Source organism: Bactrocera tryoni, unplaced genomic scaffold (assembly GCF_016617805.1).
Source record: "Bactrocera tryoni isolate S06 unplaced genomic scaffold, CSIRO_BtryS06_freeze2 scaffold_7, whole genome shotgun sequence".
NCBI classification, from domain to species: Eukaryota; Metazoa; Arthropoda; class Insecta; order Diptera; family Tephritidae; genus Bactrocera; species Bactrocera tryoni.
Genome location: NW_024396366.1, coordinates 7,206,976 through 7,222,361, shown reverse-complemented (window position 1 = coordinate 7,222,361; position 15,386 = coordinate 7,206,976). Strand labels below are relative to the sequence as shown.

General features: G+C 38.9%; 1 long non-coding RNA gene across 2 annotated transcripts; it reads right to left on the bottom strand.

Moving 5' to 3' along the window:
• Positions 1-13,416: 13,416 nt before the first annotated feature.
• On the bottom strand, positions 13,417-15,130 carry LOC120781760. Of its 2 annotated transcripts, XR_005706159.1 has the most exons (4): positions 14,509-15,130; positions 14,158-14,415; positions 13,912-14,104; positions 13,417-13,861 (listed from the first exon to the last, which is right to left on the bottom strand). It is a non-coding gene; the product is annotated as an uncharacterized LOC120781760 (long non-coding RNA). The 2 variants fall into 2 exon arrangements; XR_005706158.1 differs by having other exon boundaries at positions 14,158-14,705.
• Positions 15,131-15,386: the final 256 nt, after the last annotated feature.

The following is a 15,386-nucleotide window of genomic DNA, read 5'->3' as shown; positions in this document are numbered from 1 at the left end:
ACTTTGTGCTTTTACAAACAAAATAAAATTAAAATGAAATGATTAAAATTAAAAGAAAGATGCGTGTTTTTATAAATCAGAACTACTGGCGAATTTTATAGCGATTTGGGATTATCGAAATGGGTGGTTACCTGGGAGTAGCGACGTAGGTACTTACAGGTAATGCAGAGGGTGACGATAGACTCTCTCTTAGGACATCTCCTTGTTAAATTCGCCTCTCGAAAGCAAGCGAAGTAGATTATGGTGGAAGTACTGGTGTTTACCGATAAGTAGCGAATTCGGTACTTCTGTACTTCTGTACTAGTACAGCGTACTGGCGGGAAGTATTAAATGGCACCCCTTGGCACTAATGCACAAGTTCATTTTTGAAGAAATGTTGTTATTACATATTCAAATATTATTCTATGAAAAAGAATAGCAGTTCTACCTTTATTCAAAATAAAAAAAAAACATGGTAAATGTGGACGTAGTTGAAAGCAACAGTGAAACAAAGTGATTTCAAATATGTAAAGTTTTTATGTGTGAAAGAGAAAAAGTAATCACGTCCGTTTGTCTGCCTATATATGTAAGTCGGAATTTATATGTACATATATGTATAAGTCTGACTGTCTGACATACATATAGTACATATGTGCATATAATAATTAAAATGTGAAATTAATACTGTCACTTTGATTTTGGGGTTAATGTGTTGAAGTGCCTGGGCGTTTTGCTCCAATTATCTTCCTCCACTCTTGTAGCTTACTGCTGCCTAGGGACATGCCTTGTGGTTTTTGCTTTGTTTTATTTCTGTTTTTCACAGCACTCGTTTGGTTTTGTTTGCTATATACACATGTGTATGTATGTATGTTTCTGTTTTGTAATTTGTATTTGCTTTGGTTCTCTCCACGGTACTTTTACGTATATATTTCATTTTTATTGCCGCACTTCGTTTGGTTTCTGTCACCACTATTATTCTTTTTATTAATTTGTCTGTTAAAATCCGAAGGTGCCTTTCGTTAAGGCTCGAAGAACCATATGAGTATTTAAACGGGGCAAGAAAAAATGCTCTTGTTTTTTAATACAATTTAATTTAAATAAAAAGGTTAATTTTGATACTTCACATTTAATCATAAAAATGTGAGATATGTATGTAAAGGCATTCGCTACATGCAAAGATACGATCGATTAGATGAACAGTATCCAGATGAAAATTAGATGATGTGCCGGATCCCGGTCGAATTAAACGTTGAACTCTGCGCGCAGGATTGCTCCGATCGAATTGTATAAGCTATGAGTTTGAAGTTTTGAAGTATCTGCGAAAGATACCGCAATGTTTCCGGACGGTATGCACGATTCGCATTGGCCGCTGAAGCGGAGACCAATACGCCCACGTACTAAACCCTTAACTCCATTGTATTTGCTTGTTATTTGCCCCACAGAACTGCAGTTAAACATTACATCGTGAGGCCAAGCCCAGCCATTCGGCTCGTCAGTCACGCCATTCCGGCCTACTTCTCATTCATCCCTCTGATTTCGCTACTTTGCCAATCTTTTTTTCTTAGCTCTTTCAGAACTATAGTACACCACGCTCTCACGCTATCCCACACTACTTTCGATTCAGTCATAAACTGCACTATGTTATCCGGTGTCACTCGTTCCGTTGTCAATTTCTCTAGATCGGCTCTCTCCCTTTCATACCGTCGGCAGATGAAGATGTGCAGTAGGGGTATAACTTTTAGAATTTTTTTGAAAAAAAAAAATTACATGGCATAACACGATGAGGAATAGTAAAAAAATGATAACTACGTTTTTAGTTTTTCGATTTATTTCAAAAACTTCACGCAGAATTTAAATTGAAAATTCGTATAAAAATTTCATACATATGCCAAGAAAAAACACCATATGAGATTATGTTCTTTTCTTTATGTCTGTTTTGTTTTCTCTTCTTCCGTTATTCGTCGTATTTTTGCATATGACAAAAATAGATAAGGGTAAATTTGAGTAAATGCTTTATGAATGATTGAAACTTCGTATAAGCGTCGCGCCAGTTGCCTTTCGGTCTCTCATTCATGCGTGGCGGCTGGAGTGAAAGTGTCTTTTTTAATGAACAATGTCTTCTAAAAAAAGTGGTGCTGAAGTTTTAAAAAATTCAAAACAATGGGAAAACAATTTAATAACATTTGAAAAATCTAAGAATAAGAGAAGAGAAATCAATAACATTGAAAACCCCTTGAGTGAATTGTGTAAGATTCCAAAATAGGCCATAATTATAGGAAGGTATAATGAATTAGCAAAAACGGAGAAATTGAAAAAGAAAAGATGCCAGATTATTTCAAACGAAATTATTGCCTTGTGGTCGAAACTAAACTTTCCGAGCATAACACGTATACTAGCTGATACGGAAGATAACAAAAGTTTTAAATGATTATTCAACATTTTTAAAATTCCCGGATGGCAGAAATGTTACAATGGCGTTCAAAAAGTTATGTGATATAACTGATTTAAAAGGTGTCTGGCTAGGAACTGAGGACAAAAAGTTCTATGAACTCCAAACAACTACAAATGGAGAAGTTGGGTACACGACAGCTAAAGCAGTTTGTGTGCATCCCTCCAAAGCTGCCCTTTTAAGAAAAAATGTTCAAAGCACCTCGTGTTTAAATAAAGTGGCGCTCAACACTTCAACATCATCAGCTGAATCTGTCGAGCAATCACATTCTCCACCTGTTGGTGAATATAAAGCTCCTCTTCAAAGAAAAAGAAATGCGAAGTGTTCAACAAAAGCAGCAGTGACAATGGTAACAACAGCCCATGTAAGCACCAAAAATGCCGCTAAAATATGCAATGAATTGTCCAAAGAAGGAATAAATATAGCAACACCAACACAAGCAGGTATTCACAAAGCGATGATTAAAGCAGCGCTGAACTTGGAAAAAAAATTATAAGAATTCCTTAAGAGATGACATTTGGTGCATTCATTTCGACGGCAAGAAATTTGGGAAGAAAGAAGTGCAGGCCGTGGTGTTAACAAATGAAGCTAAGGAAGTAAGAGTAGCGGCAATGGTTCTTGAAAACGGGAAAAGTTTGTCAATTTTTGAAGGTTTCTATTTAATAATATATTTTTAGAGCATTAATTAACTTTCTATAACTTTTTTAAGGAATAAGGAATGTATTGGATAAATTAAACCTTTGGAATTCCATTAAAATGATTGTTAGTGACACAACAAACGTTAATACAGGGGTTAAAAGTGGAGTTGTTCGTTTACTGCAGAATTGTTTTCAGGAAAAACATTTGTCCTCACCGCAGTATATTGGATGCCAACATCATGTATTAGATTTAATTTTGAAGCATGTGATGAATGAAGTACTAGGTGGAAAGTCGACATCGCCAAACATCAGTTATGACATATTTCTCGAATTGATTATGAACTACGAAAACCTCAAACAAAACTACAAACAAAACGACGAAAAGTTGATCTTAAGATCTATTGAATGGCGTGATGACATGCAATTTTTATATGAACTAGGGCAATATTTTAAATATTATTAAGTAAACAACAAGTTCCCATACATAAAATTTAGAGTTTTACCAGCGCTCAGCAACGCTCGATGGAATCCTAGAGCTATATTAGCGATTTTAACGTTCATACTAATACCGGAACACAGAATACAACTTTTGCCAATTTGCCAATTCATATGCAGCGCATGGTATGATGCTTGGTTCTCGGATCACCGTTTTCATAACAATGATTTTGAAATATTGGAAAAATCCATCAAGCAATTCGAAACTGCGCATAAGTGTTTTCTTAAACACTGGGTAAAGGAAGATTCTGCCATTCTGAATTTAAATCTGAATATAGTTTAAATCTTAAGTTTATCTCAAATAATATCAAAATGAATTAAATAATGAACTAGAACGTATATTTACTATAAAAATGTATTTGTCTTGTACTTAAATTAGTCTTATTGCTTCTAAATCAAAATTTGTCTTCTTCTTCTTCGCATATAACATATGAATTTTTTCAATTTAAATTCTGCGTGAAGTTTTCGAAATAAATCGAAAAACTAAAAACGCAGTTATCATTTTTTTACTATTCCTCATCCTTTTATGACATGTAAAGTAGGTGTTACAAAAATAGACTAACCCTAGTGTGCAGCGCGTTTCCTCCGCTGCTGTCGCAGAAGGAACAATTCGTCCCGTCGTCATGTCCATATTTATCTGTTTCTCCATGCTTCCTATCTAACTATGCTTGTGCACTTCTAATTAGCCTATGGGTCCATCTCCCCGTGGTAGCTACATCTCATCGTTTAGTCGCCTGCTCAGTCTTGTAGACCTGTCGTATACTCTTTTGAGTTCCATAGCCATTAGATATTGTGACATGATGACCGCTATAATCCCAACCGCTTTGGACGATACCGTGCAAAATGCACACGTGACCTTAATGGCACTGAGACGCATTGCAAACTTCCCTTTCTTAGCATACGTCTTTTGCTGAAGTACTGGTCCCCATATCAGTGCCGCGTACATCAGAATGGATTGACTCGATCCATATTTAGTATAATGTCTTCTGGTTGTTTCTTACTTGACATCACCACAGCTTCTGTCTTTTGCCCAGCGAGTTGGAGGTTTTTTGCCGTGAGTCATTCTTTGATCGCCATTGCCGCATGATTACAGAGGTTGTCAAATTGGCCAAGTTCTTTTCGAACTTTTCTTAATCATTCGCTTATAATGTATTCTGGTTTTTTCTTACTTGAGATCAGCACAGCTTCTTTCTTTTGCCCAGCGAGTTGGAGGTTTGTTGCCGTGATCCTTTCTTTGATCGCCGTCGCCGCATGATTGCAGAAGTTCTCAAGTTGGCCAAATTCTTTTGCCGCTACGGTTATGGCAATATCATTCCCTTACCCGATGATCTGCACATGCTTCGGGAGTGGGAGACGCAGCTTCCGGTCATACAAAACTTTCCACAACAATGAGCTAAGCACAGAACCTTGTGGAACTACGCCCGTTACGGCATACTTGTTTGGTCCGTCATCCGTATCATACAGTAACAGCCGGTCAAACAGGTAGCTGGATATAATCTTAACCAAATAAGCCGGAGTTTCGTTACGTTCTCGTGCATATATGTCGAGTTAAACTTGTTTTTAGCGTATACAGTAACAGCCGGTCAAACAAGTAGCTGGATATAATCTTAACCAAGTAAGCAGGAGTTTCGTTACGTTCCCGTGCATTTATAATATGGGGCCAATATGTCGAGTTAAACGTGTTTCTAACGTGACTACTGCGCTGTATTCTTTCGTATCATACAGCTATCTGGTACCCTCTATTGCCTTGTTAGCTATCTCAGTAAGCTTCCTGATCGCATCAGTGGTTGATCACTAATTGCGGAATCCATACTGGTCGTCGGAGAGACCTTTCTTATCTTCTTTTTCTGTATGTAGCTCTAATCGTGCACAGATTATCTGCTTTAGTATCTTGCCAATCGTATCCAGCATACAGAGTGATCAATATGAACTGGGCTCTCCGGTTGGTTTATTTGGCTTCTGCAACAAGACCAGTCTCTGTTTTTTCCAGGTTTTTGGTATTACACCCTTTTCTAAGCACCGCGTAAACAATTCCGTGAATGGTGTCGCCTTGTGCTTAATGGCAATCTTTAAGGCTTTATTTGGAATACCATACACGTTTGGTGCTTTGGCAATACCAAATCTCTCTGTCGTTTTTATAACCTCCACATCAGTTACTATTATGTCTTCCGTTTCAGCAGGTTCTTGCATGCGAGCTGTTTGGTTTTTTAGGGGCTGTGCGAGGAATAGAGTTTCCACAACGGTTTTCAATAGCGCTGGGCATGTTGGTGATTATCCTTTGCCACCTCTTATTTTAATCATTACCAGTTTGTAAGCATCACCACATGGGTTTTCATCGATTTTTCCGCAAAGCTCCTTAAAGCAGCAGAATTTACTCTTTTAATTGCTGATAGTTTCGTTTTCTTTCAAAGCATACGAATAATTGCGTTAGCTTTGTGAGTCCCCGACTCCTTTGGCACCTCCTTCTCGCTTTGTGGCATTCCTTTCTTAATGTGTCGATCTCCTCACCCTACTAGTAAACAGGCTTTCTATGGACGCCGTTTTTCTTCGTACTCATAGAAGCGTCGCATGCTTTACTAACGTGCCTCACTAGGATCTCCGCCTGTCGATCTTTATCTTCCTGAAATGTTAGATTACCATCTAACAAGAGCTTGAAGAGTTCCAAGTCAAGGGTTTCTATTTTCTATCCTTTCCTTTGTACCGTCTTAGTGGGCATACCCCTTTTATTGTTACTGAATGTTCGATTTCAAACATAATTGTATGATGGTCATTGTGTGTATAAAGGTCACACACCTGCCAATTTGTTGTCCGCGCCAGAGAGCTGCTAGCGAAGGTTATGTCGACAATGAAGCCCTGGCCGTTCTTCTCGAAGGTATTCTGATTGCCGTGGTTCAGTATCACTGTGTGTAGCGACGCGAATGCCTTTAGTAGGGCATTTCTACATCTATTTGTACAGATGCTACTCCACTCCATCGCCCACGCGTTCCGATCGCCTGCGACCACGTTCCTCGTAGTTAACAAAATTTCTCTGACCAGTTCGTCTAGAATTTTATCAAAACCCCTTAGCGATATGCTTGGTGGTATGTAACAACTGTAGAAGTTGATCCCAGAGATTTTCGCTCAAGTGTAGGATGATTTCCCCAATAGCGGTTTATCTTGAAATATTTTCTCTCTACATGCCCATATGACAGCTTTGTTCGTATTATCAGAGATCCATGTCGCGTCGCTTGTATTTTTATACTATTCACTGAGTATGGCTACATCAACCTTTTCCTCATAAACCGTCCGCTTAAGAAGCTTCTGTTTTTTTTTTTTTTTGATTGAGATTCAATTGCATGACTCTCTGCATGCACTACATGACGGGTTCTTATCGCACGACTTCTTAAAGTGTTCAGTTTCTCCACACTTGACACAACATTCACTCCTATCATCTGGATTGTTGCATGTTTTCGCCACATGACCGAACTCAAGACATCTGAAACACCTCCTGAGATTTTGCTTCGCTCTTATTCTGCACACTACCCAACCTATTTTGATCTTGCCTCCAATGCGGGTAGGCTTACCACTGCAGTTTAGGTTCCTAAGTACGTTGATCTGATGCTCTTAATCGAATTTTCATTAAAACTACTCAACTCATTTACTTGCAGTCGTATAGTTTTTCGCTTTACCAATCCAGGTAACACGGGCGGACCTGTGTTCATCAACGTGTGTAGCAACGTATGCTGCTATTCCTGCGTCCAACGCACACTCCTTAACTAGGGCCCAAAGGGGCTGGTTCCTGATATACACCGCGGCGGAGACATCGGCAGAGCATGCTAACATCACCCTCCCCATCTCGCTAGCAGAGAAGTCGCTGCCTGCTCTTTAAGGGACTCCCAGTGCGCTGTGTACCGGTCGATTCTTGATGACAGCCGCACCTAACATGCTGAAACTGATGACTAAGAAGCCGCCCATTGAGGGTCCGTACGCGCCTTGATTTTTATTGTTCATCATGCCCATGCATGTCTTATCTCATTTAAACATAAGTGTTTTTGCGTACCAGGTTTTCTCCACCACTATTAGTAGTACTTTGCTTTGACTGAATTAAAATATTTTGTAATATTACTGATTTGGAAGTAGATTGTTTTGATTATTATCGTTGTTGTTTATTATTTGCATCAGATTTTTTATATTTATTTTTACTAATGGTCGACTTGGGGAATTATATATTTAAATTTGTCATTAATAAATAAATGTTCTTGAAAGTTTTCCTTAGTGTTCCATAACAAAAATTTTTCACCAAAAAATTATTATACTACTTACTCTTATTAACATTTCAAAAAAGGCTAATTTCGATCAGAGCTGTGTACAACTGTTGGAAAGTTGTTCTACTAGTTGTGCATACATAGCATAGCACTGTCAAAAATAAGAAATGTCACATTAAGAATCGGTTTAATACTTTTGCATGTATTTGATTACCAAACGCAGGGCATGAAATAGAAATCTGTTGCATTTTTTCCTTCTTCTCTCATTGCGTGTGTTGAGACCCTTCAGCAGTGCTCCCAACTCTCAAACATTTTCCTCACTAAAACTCCAAACCAAAAATCCCAAAATTTCCTAAACATAATTGTAATTAAAACAAGTAAGGAAGCGCTAAGCTCGGTGCAATCGAACATTTTATACTCTTGCAACTTGCAAGATTCAAAACCAAGGAAATACTTTAAGGTGTAAAACCAATCCAGCCAGGTTCGCACCCGCCTCTGTGCAGCAAAAAACGCACGCCAACAAACACAAGGAAGGTTCGACGTCGAGAAACTGCAATCACAACAGACAGCCGAACGATTTTCTACTCGGCTTGCACTCCTGCTCTCTGAGAGCACTCGTCAACAACTCGGTATAAGAGACCTGTGGGACGGTATTTCAAACTCCTTACGTACAGCTGCAACCGAAACCATTGGTTTTCGGAATGTGCAAAAAAACAGCTGGTACGACCAGGAGTGCCGTGTCGCAGCGGAGAGAAAACAGGCTGCCTACCTCGCAACGTTACGATCGACCACTACACGTGCGGGATGGGATAGATACCGAGAGTTGAAGAGGGAAGCGAGACGCATTTGTAGACAGAAGAAGAAAGAGGCCGAAATGCGTGAGTACGAAGAGCTTGATAAGCTGGCCGACAGGGGTAATGCTCGAAAATTCTACGAAAAAATGCGGCAGCTTACAGAAGGTTTCAAGACCGGAGCATACTCTTGTAGAACCCCCAAAGGTGATCTAGTCACTGATGCCCAGAGCATACTTAAATTATGGAGGGAACACTTCTCCAACCTGCTGAATGACAGTGAACACACAACACCAGGAGAATGAGAACCCGAGTCCCAATCGATGACGATGGAGCAGACATTCCATTATCCGACCATGAAGAAGTTCGAATAGTAATTGCCCGCCTGAAGAACAACAAAGCGGCAGGGGCCGACGGATTGCCGGCCGAACTATTCAAACACGGCGGCGAAGAACTGATAAGGAGCATGCATCAGCTTCTTTGTAAAATATGGTCGGACGAATGCATGCTCAACGATTGGAATTTAAGTGTGCTATGCCCAATCCATTAAAAAGGAGACCCCACAATCTGCGCCAACTACCGTGGGATTAGCCTCTTTAACATCGCGTATAAGTATCTATCGAGCGTATTGTGTGAAAGATTAAAGCCCACCGTCAAAAAAATAATTGCACCTTATCAGTGTGGCTTCAGACCTGGAAATCAAACAACCGACCAGATATTCACCATGCGCCAAATCTTGGAAAAGACCCGTGAAAGAAGAATCGACACACACCACCTCTTCGTCGATTTCAAAGCTGCTTTCGACAGCACGAAAAAGAGCTGCCTTTATGCCGCGATGTCTGAAGTTGGTATCCCCGCAAAACTGATACCGCTGTGTAAGCTGACGTTGAGCAACACCAAAAGCTCCGTCAGAATCGGGAAGGACCTCTCCGAGCCGTTCGATACCAAACGAGGTTTCAGACAAGGTGATTCCCTATCGTGTGCCTTTTTCAACCTGCTTCTGGAGTAAATAGTTCGAGCTGCAGAACTTAATAGAGAAGGTACCATCTTTTATAAGAGTGTACAGCTGCTGGCGTATGCCGATGATATTGATATCATCGGCCTCAACACCCGCGCCGTTAGTTCTGCTTTCTCCAGGCTGGACAAGGAAGCACAGAAAATGGTTCTGGCAGTGAACGAGGGCAAAACGAAATATATCCTGTCATCAAACAAACAGTTGTCGCACTCGCGACTTGGCACTCACGTCACTGTTGACAGTCATAACTTTGAAGTTGTAGATAATTTCGTCTATTTAGGAACCAGCGTTAACACCACCAACAATGGCAGCCTGGAAATCCAACGCAGGATTGCTTTTGCCAACAGATGCTACTTCGGACTGAGTAGGCAATTGAAAAGTAAAGTCCTCTCGACGAACAGAAGCTAAACTCTATAAGTCGCTCATAATTCCCGTCCTGCTATATGGTGCAGAGGTTTGGACGATGTCAACAACTGATAAGTCGACGTTGAGAGTTTTCGAGAGATAAGTTCTGCGAAAGATTTATGGTCCTTTGCGCGTTGGCCACGGCGAATATCGCATTCGATGGAACGATGAGCTGTATGAGATATATGACGACATTGACATAGTTCAGCGAATTAAAAGACAGCGGCTACGCTGTACAGGTCATGTTGTCCGAATGGACGAAAACACTCCAGCTCTGAAAGTATTCGACGCTGTACCCGCCGGGGAAACAGAGGAAGAGAAAGACCTCCACTCCGTTGGAAGGACCAGGTGGAGAAGGACCTGGCTACGCTTGGAATATCCAATTGGCGCCACGTAGCGAAACGAAGAAACGACTGACGCGCTGTTGTTAACTCGGCTATAATCGCGTAAGCGGTGTCTACGCCAATTAAGAAGAAGAGTAAATCCAGTCATATAGAGTAAGGTAGGTAGGTAGGAGTGCAGCCTTATCGGGCTCAATTAACACTTGATGTGCCATTTTGATGCACTGTTCGTAGAACCTCCTGTATCTGCTATTACGTTTCACCTCCTCTTTCAAACCATTTTTAGGTTTCGATGAAACTACTTATGTCCGATATGCTTTTAGTGGAAATCCATTCAAGGTTCGGTGCTAGATGGATTCCAAAGGTTTTGTGTCGGATCTGTGCTAGCGCTGGGCATTCACAGAGAAAGTGGAAGATTGTTTCCTTGTTCCCTGCTACTCCGCAGCCACGGCAGATGTCATTGTAGGGCATACCCATTTTGGAGGCGTGTTCCCCAAATGGCCAGTGCCCTGTTGTGGTAGCTGTTACTCTGTAAATACTTTTCCTTGACCTATTTAGTAAGTCGTTGGTTCTTTTCCCGTCATATGTTGGCCATAATTGTTTAGTTATGACGCATTTTGTGATGTTTTTCCACCTGTTATTTGCAATTTGTTGAAATTGTCTATTGATCTCTCCTTTGATTGATCCTAGCGGACTTGGTATTATCTCCGCCTCGGATTCATTGAGGAAAGCTCCTGCCTTTGCCAACTCGTCTGCTTTTTCGTTGCCGAAAATGTTCCTGTGGCCGGGAACCCAGATTAAGTTTAGTTGGAGCTTGTCTTTTATTGCGCTTAGTGCTCTCTTGCAGTTGTGTACTGTGCTGGAGTTTGTCATGGGTGAAGACAGGAGCGCCGCCTGGCTATCCGTAAATATAGTTGCTTTATTTATATTCCCGTGGTTTTCCAATAGAGCTTCGCAGGCTTTTTCTATGCCTAGTACTTCTGCTTGGAAGATGCTAGCCGAGTTCGGTAGACGTATAGAGAGAGATATGCCAAGATCAGTGAAGAATACCCCCGTGCCTACTCCGCAGTCCATTTTGGACCCGTCGGTATAGACTGAGATGGTATCCTCCTCTTCTATTGAGCCTCTTCTCTATTCTCGTCTAGATGGTATCCTTACCTAGAAGTGTCTATTGAAATCCAGCTTTGGGAGAATGTAGTCTGATTTATTAATGGTGAGCTTGTTTAGGATTACACTATGTCCATAGTTCTGCTGGTTCCAACCTCCCAATTCTTTTATTCTTGTCGCCGCAATAGCTGCTGTTTTTTGAATAAAAATGTCCATTGGTAGTTGATGCAGGATCACGTTGAGCGCATCAGTCGGACATGACCTGATTGCCCAAGTAACACCCGCACATGCTGCTCTTTGTATACCATTTAATTTTTTAATGTTGTATTGCTTGTTTTGCGCTGGCCACCATACCAGAGCTCCATATGTAAGTATAGGTCTTATGACCGCCGTATACATCCACATGACTATACTTGGTTTGAGGCCCCAATTCTTGTTGACGATTCTCTTACAAGTATAGTAAGCCATGTATGCTTTGTTTATTCTTTTTTCTATATTTATTTTCCAGGACAATTTGGAGTCAATCTCCACCCCCAAGCTGTGGGGGATAGACTGAGTGTTGTACCGTTTAGTACCGGAAGTTGAAATTGAGGTATTTTCGTTCTGCTTGTGAATAGCATCAGTTCTGTTTTGTTCGGGTTAACTCCTAGTCCATTGTTTTTAGCCCATAGGTTTAACCTTCGAAGTGCTCTTTCCATAATCTCGCTGACTGTTGAAGGAAACATGCCTGATACCAACAACACTATATCGTCTGCATACGCCACTGCTTTCACTCCTCCACCGTTTAGTTGGAGGAGTATTTCGTTCAGCGCTACAACCCATAGGAGCGGAGAGAGGACCCCTCCTTGAGGCGTCCCTCTATTCACATAGCTTGTTTGTGTTGCAGCGCCGTTTGAAGCTATAATCTTCCTATTCTCAAGCATCGATAGTATCCATCTGCACACAGTGTCATCTATGCCACCATGTGCCAGAGAGTTAATTATCGCATTTACTTCTATGTTATTGAAGGCGCCCTCTATGTCTAGAAAAGCAGCCATGGTGTATTGTTATTTATTATAGAGTAAAGTCAGCCGGATGTTCGAAAATCCTGTTGTTAGTTATATAGGGGCTAGGCCAAGTTTTCGATCAAGTTTTTCTATTTTATTCACAACGATACTCTGTTATGAGTAAAACACGCTCTCTTCTTTTCATTGGGATAACTCACAGAAATTTTTAAAGTTTGAAAAGTGAACTTTATGAATATGTGACGGTTATTTTTGAGAAACGAGAATTAGTTGTTGAAATTTTAGTTTGGTGTAGCTCAACGTCAGTTTACACAGCCGTATTAGTTTTGCGGGGATACCAAACTCAGACATCGCGTTTCGGCTTCTTTCTTTTTCTGTCTGCACTTCCCTCATCAACTCTCGATATCGGTCCCATCCCGCACGTGTTGAGGTCAATCGTAACGTTCCGAAGTAGGCAGTCTGTTTTCTCTCCGCTGCGACACGGCACTCCTCGTCGAAACAGCAGTTGTTTTGAATTTTCCGAAAACCAATGGTTTCGGTTGCAGCTGTACGTAAAGAACTTGCGTGCGTTTCGTGCTAAACACCTGTCGTTAAAATCTTCTCACAGCAAAGATTATTGATGTCAAAATGTTGTATTAAGTTTTGATAGTAAGAAGATATATGAAGATAAAACGAAAATATTATTATGATAAACCTACACATTGTTCCTTGCACTTGCAACTTATGCATTAGTAACAATGTATGGGGTAAATATAGAGTTTTTAATATTTATTTAACATATTTAAGCACATTTGAACATTGCTGTTAAATTTGTATTACGATTAGTAATCAATTAGATTAAATTTGAAAGGGAATGGTATTGATTACATAATTCTCTTTTTAACAACTCCTGATTATTAATTAATTATGATTACAAATAATCCAAAAATAATTAAGATTAGTTAGGATTACGAGAAAACAATCAAAAATAATCAAAAGTAATCAAAAAAGTAATTGGCTACTTTCAAGGATTATTTTTGATTATTTTCGATTATTTTTAAAAAAATTTGAAAGCTCATCATTTTATATTTACATTTCGTTTTGAAAAATTTGCATTGAAAACATTCTGACACATCACCTTCATACCTGTACTTTGAAAAAGATCTATAAAGGATTTTTTTTCCAGAATGGAAAGGGGCAATGAACAATCAATCATTGCATGTAACAGTTTACCATCGAACTCAGATTGCATGTTACCGCCAAAAGGGCTACCTGTTTTATAACTTTTGTATGTTTTAAAACATTCACTATGCTTGACTTGCAAATGTTTGATGAAATTTGAAGTCACTTCACCGCTTCCTCTAATCACTCGATGACATGCAACGCACTTAGCACAAGTTGTCTTGTCGGAAATCTAACAATAAAAATTATAAATTCATAGTGTGCTTTAATTTAAAAACTAACTTTTTCCACTTCTGTGTAAAATTCTTCTTTGAAAATAATTTTTTGTGAATTCACATGGACTTTTTTTTAGGGCCGGTCCTGATTTCGCACTTAATGAACTCTTTCGTTTACTTCCAGTAGTATTAAAGTCCAGATCTTCAATACTGTCGTCTGCAGAAAAATCGGTTTCGAAAACATGAACAGACATTTAGACCTAAAAATAAATTTTATTATTAAAAGTTAACAACAATTATGTTTAATACTCACAAGTACAATAGTTCACAATTCATGTTTTCCTTTTGCTAGTTAAACTCACACCCTTCTTTATGAATTAAAACGTGATTTCTTGGTGTCTTGCTACTTAATTTGGCACTCTTAAAATTACAACGGAGCTCAGTAGTAAAGCGAGTTAGTTATTATGTAGTACATATGTTTGTGTGAATGTTCAAATGCACACTGGGGAGCAGAAAGGAACGCATGTTTGCCTTTTTGAGACATTAGCATTTTTTTTCACGATACAATTTTCTGGATAGATTTTTATAAAAATGTAGTTCATCTTCTTAAAAATATCATATGAATTACAGTTTAAAACTGTATACAAAATTTATGACAACTTACAAAATTTTCGTACAAATTTCAAAGACTTTAATAAGAGCATTTATAATATTTTTGGGTATGCAGTTTTATAGTCCATTCAATACTAGTATAATAAAGAGTCAACATCAAACTTTCAAAAAACCTATCGAGAAAATTGTATCATGAAAATCAATGCTAATACCTCAAGAAAGCAAATATGTTCTGGGTTTTGCTCCCCACTGTAAGTACATTCAAGCAAAAGAGTTACAAAACAAAGTGGCAAAATTCTAATGAGTACTTATGCTAGCAAAGGTACATACATATGTTACATACATATGTGCAATATCTCTAGCTTATAAGGAAAAGCTAAGCCGACGATACGTAAGCATGCATAAGTTAAGTGTTAGTTTGTAAGTTTATTTGTAAAATTGAACTAATGTTACTAAGTTGGAGTTATTGAAATGCAATATTTAAGTGAGTACTCCCATTTGAGTAACTGTAATGCAATATTTAGGTGAGTACTATTTTTGGAATTGTCAATCGATGGCAAACAAAATCTCACTGACCGTACTTTTGAAATGTTGGTATTAAAGAAAGCAAATAAAAAATAAATTATGTTTGCCTAATTTTAGTGCGGCATAATTAGAAGTCTATACTCAAATATATGGTTTATTTTGAATACATTTCCTCATACTGCTTCAGCTTATACATATACATACGTAGTATTATTTTTGTACTTTAAGAAACAGTGTTATGTTACTGAAAAATGTTCATTATAACTAAATGTGTTCACTATTACTAAACCTTTAATGGTAGTGCAATTTGTTTTTCAATATGAATAAAGGTTTAGTGATAATGACATTTTTTCCACTATCACTAAATTTTCAGTGATAATGGATTTTGCTGTTTAACTACCACTG